General features: G+C 42.1%; 1 long non-coding RNA gene across 1 annotated transcript; it reads left to right on the top strand.

Annotated features, from left to right (window-relative positions):
- Nucleotides 1–2,549: 2,549 nt before the first annotated feature.
- Nucleotides 2,550–10,171, top strand: LOC141374803 (uncharacterized). Its single transcript, XR_012381928.1, has 3 exons — nucleotides 2,550–2,683; nucleotides 7,641–7,790; nucleotides 10,041–10,171. It is a non-coding gene; the product is annotated as an uncharacterized lncRNA (long non-coding RNA).
- The last annotated feature ends 2,415 nt before the right edge of the window (nucleotides 10,172–12,586 follow it).

Below are 12,586 nucleotides of genomic sequence, written 5' to 3'. Positions count from 1 at the left end.
TGTTCTGCCCTCTGATTCCATGCTCCACACCCCAGGAGGGATTGTTCTACTGCAGTCACTTTAGGAATCTACAATCTTTATATCTATCATTACTGTCTTGGTTAGGATCTAGAGCTAAAAACGAGAGGTTATGAACTGTTTCCTACAGTTCAGATGTTGGTGTGGGAAGCTCAGGTCCCTTCCTGAGCTTCTGGGCTGGTGTCATACAAGTCACCACAGTTTTCATCCAATGCCAACCATCTCCCCTGAAAGGGTCTGCCACCCACTGTATGTTTGAAGTTGGTGGACAATTACCAGCAAACAAGTGGCCACCCGAACTTTATTAAACACACGTTTCTCCTTTTCCTCCTCCTTTCCCTCCCCCGCCTCCCCCCACTCCTCCTCTCCTTTCTTCTTCCTACTTGGGATTTCCTTTGCTCCTCCAAACAGATTTTTTGTGTTTTCCCGTTGCCTAAATAGATTTCCCCCACAAATAATGCTAAGTGAAATGGGATAAAGATTGTAATTATTGTAATTACTTGGACACTTTTAACCAAAATTATTTCCTACATTCATACATATGAATCAACCAGAGTATTCTTCCTTCTTCCCTCCCTCCCTCCTTCCTTCCCTCCTTCCTTCCTTCCCTCCCTCCCTCCTCCTCCTCCTTCCTTCCCTCCTTCCTTCCCTCCTTCCTTCCCTTCTACTCTTCCTTCCTTCCTTCCTTCCTTCCTTCCTTCCTTCCTTCCTTCCTTCCTTCCTTCTTTCCTCTTTAGAGGAAGACAGAGATGAGATTGAATCCATTAAACTTATGCTTTATCAGGGCATGTGTGTACACTATCTAGTAATGAAATTTAGTGTCTTCTGCTCCAGTGGGGCATACAGTTCCATAACCCAGACATAAGTTTGCACAATAGGAGATAATTTTCATGATTACAAAGACCCAGCTTTGGAAGGGTACTAGTATGGGGAAAGAGCAGAGCACTGAAGATCCAATATAGTAGGCAGATCTTCTTTCCACAAAGCAAAACAAGGGGTGTAGATCTGAATATCAGTACCTCTCCTAACCCTTCCAATCCTTTCCTTCCACTTTTTATTTTGGATGCACATAAGGAGCAGAGGGGCCTCTAGAGAGCCTAAAGAAAGCCAATGACTGCTGTGTCCTGTCTTACTTTCTTTTGAAGTAAGTTCTACGCCCAATGTGGGGCTTGAATTCAGGACCAAGAGTTGCATACTCTACCGACTGAGCCAGCCAGGCACCGCTGCTCTGTCCTATCTTAGTGGTGTCTGGCTCTACCCTATTTCAGGCTTTCGCCTTTCCCCCTGCTCTTGAGTCCCCTGCCCTCTGAGTGCCTCCCCCCTGGCTGGATAAGCTTCTAAGCTCAGCCTGGGGTCTCCAAGAGCCAACAACAGAGGGAGCTCTCAGGGCCCTCTGGAGGAGGGGGTCCAAGGTTCACAATCTCTCAGGATTTTAATGACAATGGAAATGTCTTATCCAAGGACATCTTCTGATGTGATTCCTCTAATCTCTCCCAGTTACAGATGCTGTGGATAGGTAGGTGGGTGGGGACAATCCTTCAAGTCAATGAAAGGCAAATGTGTTGGGTCCACCACAGTATTCCAATCCCTGGTTCATTCATATTTTTCCTCATTAGTAATGAATGCAAGATGGAGAGAGAAGAGTGTTCCAAATACCAGGAAAATTCTGGTCAGGAGCCAAGCAGCTAAAACTTGGCCCAGTTAGAAGGGCTAGGATATTTGAAGAGAAAAGCCTTGAACAGCACCGGCATTCAAAGGCACTCCAGGTCAGACGGCCCCCCTCCCAGGCAAGAACGAATTGCTTGCCTTTCCTACTTCTATTTGCCTGAGATGATGCCGACCCCGGATGTCTTTGGAAAGGTCCCTCCCGTCCTTTTTCCAGTCAGGATGTGATAACTCTTCTACCTTCTCTCTTGGTATTCTCTTTCCCGGCCCTGATTCCACTTTCAACAACAGAAGGGCCACTTTGCGTAAAATGTTACCTAATTCCAAACGAGAAAAGGCAGACCATTTTAAAAAAGAGCTTTGGGATATTTAGGGGAAATTAACTTTTCTGACAGACTCTCCATTCATTTCAGTTTAAAGGTTGTCATTGATTTTTCTAAATTCCTTTTTCTTACTTTTCTTTTTTAAAAAAAAAAAAAAACCCTCCTCCCGCACGGCCCTACCCCGCCCTCCGCGTTGTCAAAAGCCTAACGCAGATCTGTATTCCGCTTCAGCCTTGCAGCCGACAGGCAACACGGATCCCATGATCGTACAGAGAAGATGCATTTGCAAGCAATTAAAAAGCCTTGCGAATGTATTAGTAGAAAATTAAATAGAGGAACTCTGAAGTCTTCTCTTTTGATAACAGTGTAACTTGGACCCGAGGCCCTCATGTGAGAGGGCAGCCTCCTCGCCCTTCTGCCTCGGCTGCCGAGCTGGACCCAGGCAGGGCACGGGCTCGCGTACCCTCTCCGAGCGGCCGGGGCGCGGGGGGAGCCGGCCTCGCCAGCCCGGCGGCCTCCGGGGGCGCTCATCCCTGGCAGCCGAGCGAGCCCGGGAGGGCGCGGCGCCCTGGAGGGGCTACTGGCTGGCTGCGCTCTTTGAGGCGGGAAGCCGGCTCTTCAGCCAAGGACTTGCTCTCTACCCTGGGGAAACTTGCTCCTTTTCCGCAAAGAACTGCGTGAGTTCACAGAGGGCCGCGCTCTGTCCTCTCCCCCTTCCTTCAGTGTTTCACCTTGCGGGGTCGGGTCGCCTATGGAGCCTTCCTTTACTAAGCACCTTTACAAGTATTGACTCATTAGATCCTGAGAACACTCCTTTCCCCACGACGCAAGGAGGGAGGATTTGCATAGTTATTACTTTGTTTTTATAGAGCAAAGAATAGCAACAAAGTAATAGCAAGAGCTAGCTTTTATTGAGCACTTGCTATCTTCGGACTCCTCACAAGTAGTTTTATCCTGACAACAACCCGATGAGGTAGGTAGAGTGTGTACTAATATTAGCTGGAGGTAAGGCGGTGTAAGTGCCCCCCCCCCCCCCCGGGGCGGGGAGAAACTGAAGCACTTGGCAGTTGCTCAGGACTGTTCCGCCCCCAGCAGGTAGGCAAGCCTCCAGAAAGTGAGGCTTAAAAGGGTAGGAGTGATCACCAAGGTGTCCTACTGCTACGTCTTCTGGCCGGTGCTGTTGTGTGGAAACTTTTCCAGTTTTCATTTCCTCCTTTGTATCCCTAGTCTCCCTTCCCTTCTAGACCCCGACAGAGACCACTCACCTGGAGGCCTGGTGCGAGTTTCCTTTGCAGTAAGAGATGTGCCACCTTGACACCTTTCAGGGGAAGCCTTCCGGACTCCCGAGGCCTCAAATCCGGCCTCCCTGATTTTGTCCCTCTCTTCTCTGGTGGCGACCGTGTGCCGGGCTTCCAGAACCTGTCCCTTGCCCTGTGCGTTGGCCTCGGGCCCTGCCCCTGAGAGTCAGTGGGTCGGACCTGCTGGGAGTGCCAAACGCAGATGGAGCCAGGCCTCTGGGCCAACCAGAGGATCAGCCAGTCTCCCTCAGCACCTGCTCCCCGGCAGGGTGGCGAGTTCCTCTCTGTGGATGGCAAGTGCCTCTCTGTGGATTCAGCGCTAGACTCTGGGACCCCCTCCTAATCCCTGCAACTGCAGCACCTGGGGCTTCAATCCTGAGTCTACTTCAGCCAGTTACTTAATTTTCTCACCTGTAAAATGGGAAAAAGACTATGAACACTTAGCTTATCAGGACATTGTGAGGCTCAAGTGAATATATATATGAATATGAATATATATATCCCTTTGATCAGCCTGGACGGAGGGAAGCTCTTAAGAAATGTTGGGTATTATTATTTGGAAGGAGGGGGGTTGCTAAGGAGGTAACTAAGAGAGACATTATTAGCAGGGTATACTAGCTTCCTTAGAGTTGGGTTTTGCAACCCTTGGACAGATGGCACCAAAGAAAATCCAGCTGGGGGAGATGTAGGGGGTCCTCGGGTCCTATCATTTGCTGAAGTCACACAGCTAAGCAAGTGACAAGGCCAGGGCTGGGGCTAGAACTCAGAAGCTTGCATCCACTCAGTCCAAAGTCTCTCACTCAGGATCCAGGGAATGGACAGCTCAGTCCTCCTTCTGCACACCCCAATTCCTTTTCCTTTATGGCTAATTATTTCCAGTATTTGCTCCTGGATTACTGAACATTTTGGTCTTTTAAATTTTTGAGTTTCATTTCTTCCTCTCTTCTTCTCTCTCTTTCTTCCCTTCCCTACCTCCCTCTCCCTCCCAGTCCCTCCTCTCCTTCTCTTTCTCTCTTCTTCATTCTTTTCCTCCTTCTCTCCCCCCAATTTTGCCCCAGGACCCCCATACATATGCCCTCCTGGGATTCTGCTCTGTTTTAGTTCCCTCCCTTCCAGTGTCCACAGGTTTCTGTCTCTCTTGGGCATCTTCTCAGTAACATGGGGGCTGGGAGAGCGTGTGTGTGCTTCTCCATTTGTAATACTTCAAGTTCTGGTCACCCTAGTACATATCTCATTGTCTACCTTCTAACTGACCCCTGTTGATGTGTCTGGTGACTGACCCTAAGCCCCTGCCTCTTCTCCCTGTTAGTAGCCTTGAGGAGCTTTGAGGCAATCAAGGCCTCCAGTTGCTTTTTTTTTTTCTTCCTGAAACAGGTTTGTCTTCCTCTTCTGTCAATTACCTCAGCAAGCCTCTCAGAGGTCCCGTTTATGTTACCATTGACCTTTTCTTCCTTATGTACTGGAACAATGCCTTATTATTTTATTTATCTTAATCTCTGGTGCAGTCGCCCTTTATTCTTCAACTTGGCTGTGCTAGTGTTTGCCTTTACACTTTCTTGACTTCATTATGTAGTCTTGCCGAATCTCCACGCTCTGTGCATGCAGTTTAGACCTCACATCTGTCTTTTACTTACCCTTGAATAATTTTGTTTTGAAACTCCTGGTCCATCCATATTTACCTTATTCCTTTGTTTCCTGCTATCTGTCTGCTGCCTGGAATGTTCAGGGACATTGTCCAGAAATGTGTGCCAGTTCTGCCTTATGATGTATCTTACCTAGTAGGACATTCCATTACATTTTTCCCCCCTACCTTGGCCCTGCCATTTTTGGTGGCCTGAGGTAATGCCCCTTCCCCCCAAGTCACTTCTGGTTATAGGCATCATATGGGCATTAGACAATTGTTAGCATAAATTTATCTCTTTTGATTTCCCTTTGAGCCTGTGGAAGATGACGAAGGATGCATAGATTCTGCCACTGACTGGCTCTGTGACATCAGGCAAGTCACTTAACCACTCTGCTCTCTGTCATGGCCATTTATATTAAATGGGGGTGAATATATACAAATCAACTTTGTGTTTGATAGTGCACTTTTCAAATGATTAGGTAAGATTTATTTCTCAAATTACCTTCCTGCTGGTAGGCTAACCCTTCTCATGGGTTTGTATCAATTCCTAATAGTGATGAAGAGTATGGCTTCTCTTCCATGACCCAACCTTTCCCACACTAAATTCTGGTTTGTCTGTCTTCATTGGAAACATTTCTACTGGTTTCCTTGTCAGAGGACTATCTTTTTGAAGTCTAGATTCAGAGGAGACAACTTTCCTCAGGCCTCTTCTCCATTCTGGTGTTATGAAAAGCCTTGAGGGAACCTGCAGGCGTACTCCCAAATCCCCTCTTGTCTCTCAATGTTCTCTGTAAAGGATGGAGGTAACAATCCCGGAAACAACCTATCACCACTGCTGCCCTTTGGTCATCCTCTCACTATTAATATTTTTTCCTGCTCTCAATCACTCCCTTTCTCTCTCGTTGTCCTCACATAAAGCATCTTTACTGAAGAAATTACTGTGGAAAAGAAGACAACCCACTCTAATGATTCTTGGAGTTTTGTCCTCTTGGGAGTATCCTGCCAATCTGGCTGGGAAGAAGGCATGTCATGGAATGTCCATTTCAAGAAGTTCAGTGAAGTGGGGAGGTTATGGGTTAATGTAAATCTTCAGATCTAAAAATAACATCTCTCAAGCCCTTTGTTTGGAAAATTAGAGACTAAATCTAGCATTGAGACTTCTTTCTAGTATAAGACACCGGAAACACGTATAGACTGTGATGTATTAAATATGTACCACATATTAGAAATATCTGTAATGAATGCAGACATTCTGATAAATAATACAGTGTAAGGTTCTTTATATGATTGAACACTATCTACTTCTCGTATATTTATGTGCCAGCAGTTAAGGAGAACAGGTTTCTTTCCCTAGTTAAATACATTGAAACAGCATTAGTCTTTTAGGAATGTGTTCCAATCTGAATGTTAAGATTTAGATGGTGACAAAACTAAGCACATGTAGATGCTCTGCGCTAGCACATCCAGTTTTGACTTAGAGGAGGACACTCTTCCACTAATTATCTGGATTCTGGCTGTGGAGGAGGAGTAACAATGCAGAATGTTAGAGACATCATTTTAATGTACTTTTCATTCACAAGGTCGAGTGTGTCTCAGGTACAGTTGACAGCAAAATTCAAAATCCTTGAGATGTAGAAATTGTATACCTTGATATTGTGCTTATTTACCACCAATTACATAGATCATGGTGGCCAGAATAACCCAAAAGGGTTATTTTAAAAAGGTCTGGGATTTCAAATTGTTCATGCTAACATTTTTTTCTCCCTTTTCAAAATCAAAAAAACAAAGATCACCCCAAAATCTGTGATTTTCTGTAGAACATGGAACCTACTCATATTTCCACAGAAAAGTAAGACTACTGCCTCTTAGGAAATAAGTATAGTAAGTGCATCCTGTCCCTTCCCAAGGTGGTATATCTAGCATGAGACAGAGTCTCTTTTATGACTGTTGCTAGGTTGGGAAGAATGCCACTTGGGTGGCTTGGAATGACAGAGTTAGGGTTCCTATGACTATAAAATCTATTCTCAAGAAGTGATTCATTGCCTGGAAATCAGGAAATGTTAAAGGATAGGGAGATGTTTCACCCACTTTATTTAACTGCTCATGGAACTCCACCTTAATGTGAAAAATTGGGTCATCTTGACACCTAATTACAGAACTCTTTACCATGAAGTCAGTACATTACATTATGGGGAAAGGACATAATAAAAAGAGGGACCAAAAATATCCAGAGTTCCTTTTAGCAGTGAAACTTGCAAAAACTTTTTATTCCATTGATAAATGTCCCCAGTCAATGTGAGTCTCTAGCACATAGACACAATCAATTTCAAATTGTCTATAATTGTACTGTTTTATGCCTAGCTACATGTGGCTATGGAGTGCCATTATGGACCAGATTTTTCCCTCCAAAATTCACATATTGAAGCCCTAGCCCCCAGTGTGACTATATTCGGAGATAGGGCCTTTAAGGAGGTAATTAAGGTTGTATGCGGTCATAAGAATGGGGCCCTAAAGTGGGTGGAGGATGGGGTAATTGGGTGACAGGCATTAAGGAGGGCACGTGATGTGATGAGCACTGGGTATTATACGCAACTGATGAATCATTGACCACTACATCAAAAACAAATGATGTACTATATGTTGACTATTTGAATTTAAATTACAAAAAAAAAGAGTGGGACCCTACTCCAATATCACTCATGTCCTTTGAAGAAGAAGAACAGGAACCAAGAATGTGTACCCACAGAGGAAAGACCATGTGAGGACACAGCAAGAAGGCGGCCATCTGCAAGCCAAGGAGAGAGGCTTCTGAAGAAACCAAACCTGCCGACCCCTTGATCTTGGACTCCAGCCTCCAGAACTGTAAGAAAATAAGTTTCTGTTATTTAAGCCTCCAGTCTGTGCTATTTTGTTATGGCAGCCCTAGCAGAAGAATACAAGAACTTTGAGAAAAAAAACTAAACAAACCTACCCCCTCCTTTCCCCCACCCCGCCAAATGGCTTCTGACATCCAGGAGTTGAACTAGTATTATCAGCTAGGCCATGGTGTTGCTACAGGCTGGCTTAACTCACAGCCAGGTGTGCAAACCATCTCACAGAACATCAACGTTACACAGGGCCACTCTGTGACCATGACAGATTTAGACGAAAACAAGACTACTCTGCAATCATGTCTGAACACAGACAAGACACGAACATTGTTCACACCTGAAAATACCCAACATACTCCTTTCCTGCCTAATGGGAGGGACTGATGCTTCTTTACTAATTACAGCTTTTGCTTTAGTCTTCCCTCAGTGTAAAACTTTTATTGTGATACCTAATCACAAAGTTTTCCCCTCTTTCTGAGAACACTCAATCCAGTGTGAACCTCTACTTCCTCGGACCATTCCTGAAAAAACCCAACCAAAGTTCAAATCATATAATCGATCCTTTCTAACTCCCTTTATTAAGATGTTCCATGATTCCCTATGTGGTGCATACAAGTTATAAACCCAATTTCTTCAACTATAGGTATGTGTTTGGTGATTTTTGGCTAGAAGGCATTGGCAATTTGAAGTAAAGTTAGTCCAAATTAAGATGTGCTGTAAGTATAAAATACCCACCTGATTTTCATATACTTATTTGAAAAAGAAAATTTTAAGCATATCATAATTTTTGTATTGATCATAATGATAATATTTTGATATATTGATAAATATATTATCAAAAGGAAATTTACTTGTTCTCTTTTTTTTTTAAACTGTAACTACTAGAAGATTTCAAATGACTTATGTAACCTGCATCTTATTTCTGTCGAACAGCACTGGTTTATAAACGTCCCAAGAAAGGTCAATCCTTGGCAATTCTGACCATGGGAAGCTTACTATTTTTTTTTTCTTTAAAGGAGTTTATTAGGATGTGCTGCACTGTGGTAACAAATAACTCCCAAATCTCTGTGGCTTAACACAGCAAAAGTTTATTTCCCTCAAATATACAGTTCATTGTGGATTTGGACACCTCACCAGGGCTGCTATTCTCCATATGGAGGTTCAGAGATCTAGTGAAATCTTTATCTCTGCATTATCACAGTGTTATGTTTGGGAGCGGTCTGGAGGTTCTGGCACAAGTAAATAAATTCTATGTTCCAGGCCAGATCTAGTCACGCGGCTGTGGTTAACTACAGGGCAAGGAGAGGATGTAATTTCCCATATACTCAGAAGAAGGGAAGAACTACAAACGAGGAGCAATAATTACATCTCCCATATGGGGAGAAATGTAAATAGAAATGCACGTTCTAGGTCTTAGTTTAACAAAAATGTGTGATATATTTGGTATATGCCTAATGTATTTTATTTTGGAGACTTCGACTCAGAGAATATCAGCAGCCTGATATGATGTTGAACATACCATCAAAAAGATCCTTAAATTTTCCAGCTCATATTTCTGTGAAAACATTTAATGTTTCAAGGCACTTAAATGAATGCAATGTGTGGTTACTAATAGCTCACAATTCCTTGCATCTTTTTCTTATACCCAGATGAACTTTAAAACAAAGTTCAAATTTTGTTTGAAAGCAGTGTGCAATTGGAACGAATAGAAGAAATTTTTCAAGATCATTGATATTTTTAAGTTGGTTGTCCATCTATATTGATGCATCTATTTCCATCTCTCTTTATATACACATACATACTCATATATACATGCGTACTCATATACACACACATATGTATATATGCATACATACACACAGACATGTATTACTTTATTTAACAAGGTTTCATAACATTAAAAACAAATGTGATCCTTGAGATTTCATTAGTTAGAATCCTCCCATCTGCAGGAGGGATTCCTAAAATGCAGGCGAACTTGCCTTTATCTTCAAAGGTTTCGTCCTAGCATCAGAAAAGTTGTTTGTAGTAAGCCCAGGGGAGGGAGGAGGGTCTGACAAGATTTCTCCTCCCCTTTTGTGGCTGAACCGAGAAGGCTTCTAGTGTAACTAATTTTACCAATATAGATCAGTAGGTTAGTTTCTGAAGGAGGCAAGCCTATGGCTGTGTGGGGTATAAGGAAGAGGGGGGAGTCAGCACTTGATATCACTCTCCCGCCCTCTTTTCTCTCCTCTCTCTCCAGGGTCTGCCACTGCCCTCATAGACTGCTAGCCCCCAGCGCACAGCCTAAGAGAAAGGAGCTGTCCGTTCAGTACCAGGACCACGTGCAAGCTGCCCGCCAAAACACAAAGAACTGAAATATTAATTAAAAAAAGCCAATCTGCTCAATCCTCCGCCCGCAGGCAGGCTCTAACGGAAAATCGCATATGCTTTCCCTTTCTCCTCAATAAATCTTCATGTGGGCATTAAAATACCTAAAAGGATTAGTCATTAAATGCTTGTACATTTGGCTTAATTCGCAAGAAACTGTATGTCACAGGGTTACATCAGAACTGCAGTTTAATCTAATTTGCAGTATTTGTGTAAATGCTTTATTTCTTCTGCTGATTGTTACAGAGGATAATATTAATATCCCAAGTGTCCAGAGGGAGAAGGTTAACACACCAGCACGGAAATGAGCTGGATGCTGACTGATGTATTAAAATATCAAAGCTTCTTTTAAGGTAAAACACAAAGAAGAATAAATGGAAGTGTGGCTTTTCCTCCTCAAGCTGCATTTATTATTATTATTTATTATTTGATCCTCAGGTAATAAGGAAAATGCGTTTTTTGAAAAGGATTTTTGCACTTCAGTTGGTATGCTCTCCTACATATTGCATTCAAAAGCTGTCTATATGGAAACAGCGAAACAACTCTTCAAAGGATTTTATTACAAAATCATTCTTATTTTCTTCTGAGACATTTCTGTTGTAGCAACAACATCCAGTCCAGTTATATGAGTCATGCCTTTCCCCACCCCCTGCCAAACATTTCTTCTTTCACTGAACTACTAGAGCATGCACTGTTGTCTGTTTTATGCATCTGCAGCTGGCCCTGATGATTTACCTCTTGGTGCTCCTACTTATTTTTGTACACAGTTCTTATAATTTTACTGGACAGTAAGTCCCCAGGCAAAAGGGATCAAAACCCCAACACTATCTAGAAAAATAATTTTATTCATTAAATACATGTTTATTGTTTAACTACTCTGTGTGAGCCCTCTGCTGGTTTTTACTCATAGTGTATTTTCTGAAATTATTTTTTGTTTACATATTTGGGACACATCCCAAGTTAACAAAAGAAGCCCTTAATTTGGGTTAATTCTTGCTTTCTTTTGCCAGAATGCTCATGGAATACGAGCTATTTTATTTATTAAATGCATTTTTTTAAAAAAATCAAAGTTTGCATCAATTTTAGAATTCATGTTTTTAAGAATTCAACAAGATATTCGAATATGAAGTCAACGTTTGATTGCCCAAAATTTATCTACTGGGAAAAAGTAGCCTTAGACAAGAGTCTATTTCAATTTAGGTTTCTCCTTTGTCCATGACGTACTGTATGACATAGACAATTGGTTAACTGTAAAGACTCTATTGATATATTATGCAAGTGGTGAAAAAAGAAGGAAAATGCACAATTTGAGGCTTTCCTTGGAATAGAAGAAGTTTTTTTAGGGGGTTCAAAATAACAACACTTAAAATTGAGCCAATGTGCATTATTATATATAATAGATGAGTGAATGTCTGTCCATTATGGTAAAAAGGGCACATTGTGGTAAAAAGCTCACTTACAGAGTTAGATGTTTTTTCTATTCCTGGTTCAGTCGCTTATCTTCACACCCATAGCAAATCTCTTGGTCTCTGATCCTCATCTCTCTTTTTTTTTAAGATTTTATTTATTTATTCATTTGAGAGAGCGAGAATGAGAAAGAGAGAGAGAGCACATGAGAGGGGGGAGGGTCAGAGGGAGAAGCAGACTCCCTGCTGAGCAGGGAGTCTGATGCGGGACTCGATCCCGGGACTCCAGGATCATGACCTGAGCCGAAGGCAGTCGCTTAACCAACTGAGCCACCCAGGCGCCCCTCTGATCCTCATCTCTTATGTTAAGCAGGTATATCAGATATCTTTAAGATTTCTTCATATTCTGACCTTCTATGAGTCTAACTGAACATCTTCAACTTCTGAAGTTTTTATTCCATGTCCTATCATGACATTCTTTTTTAAGTTAAAAGGTGTCTTCTTTGGGATGCCTGGCTGGCTCAGTTGGAGGAGCATGCGACTCTTGATCTCCAGGTTATGAGTTCAAGTCCCACATTGGATGTAGAGATTACTTAAAAATAAAGTCTTAAAAAAAGGGTGTCTTCTTTGAGTCACTCTTTTTAGTTTGTTTCAAATATGGATAAATAATATGGAATTTTGGTCAACAATCAGAACTGAAATCATCAGATTATTTCAGCTTTTACTTATTTTCTCTGACAATTTATGGTTTATTTGTTATTTTTACTCCCATCTCCTTCATCTTGTATTATTACTGAATAATGAATTCTTTGTCAAAACATAAATGATTATTCTTGCTTTCTTAATAGTTATTCAGGGTCTTGATGGTTTATTTATCATCAAAGTTTTGTTTTTATTTGAAGAGACTGATTATACAAAATTAAACTGATTCTGGTATTCAAACCTCTGTTAGATGTAAGTTTAACACGTTAATTCTCAATAGTTTAATCAAATTCTAAAAAATTAAGTAAAC

Source organism: Callorhinus ursinus, unplaced genomic scaffold (genome assembly GCF_003265705.2).
Source record: "Callorhinus ursinus isolate GAN/ISIS: 27379988/994484 unplaced genomic scaffold, GSC_fseal_2.0 scaffold22, whole genome shotgun sequence".
NCBI classification, from domain to species: domain Eukaryota; kingdom Metazoa; phylum Chordata; class Mammalia; order Carnivora; family Otariidae; genus Callorhinus; species Callorhinus ursinus.
The sequence above is the reverse complement of the archived record's forward strand: the minus strand, read 5'-3'. Positions and strand labels throughout refer to the sequence as shown.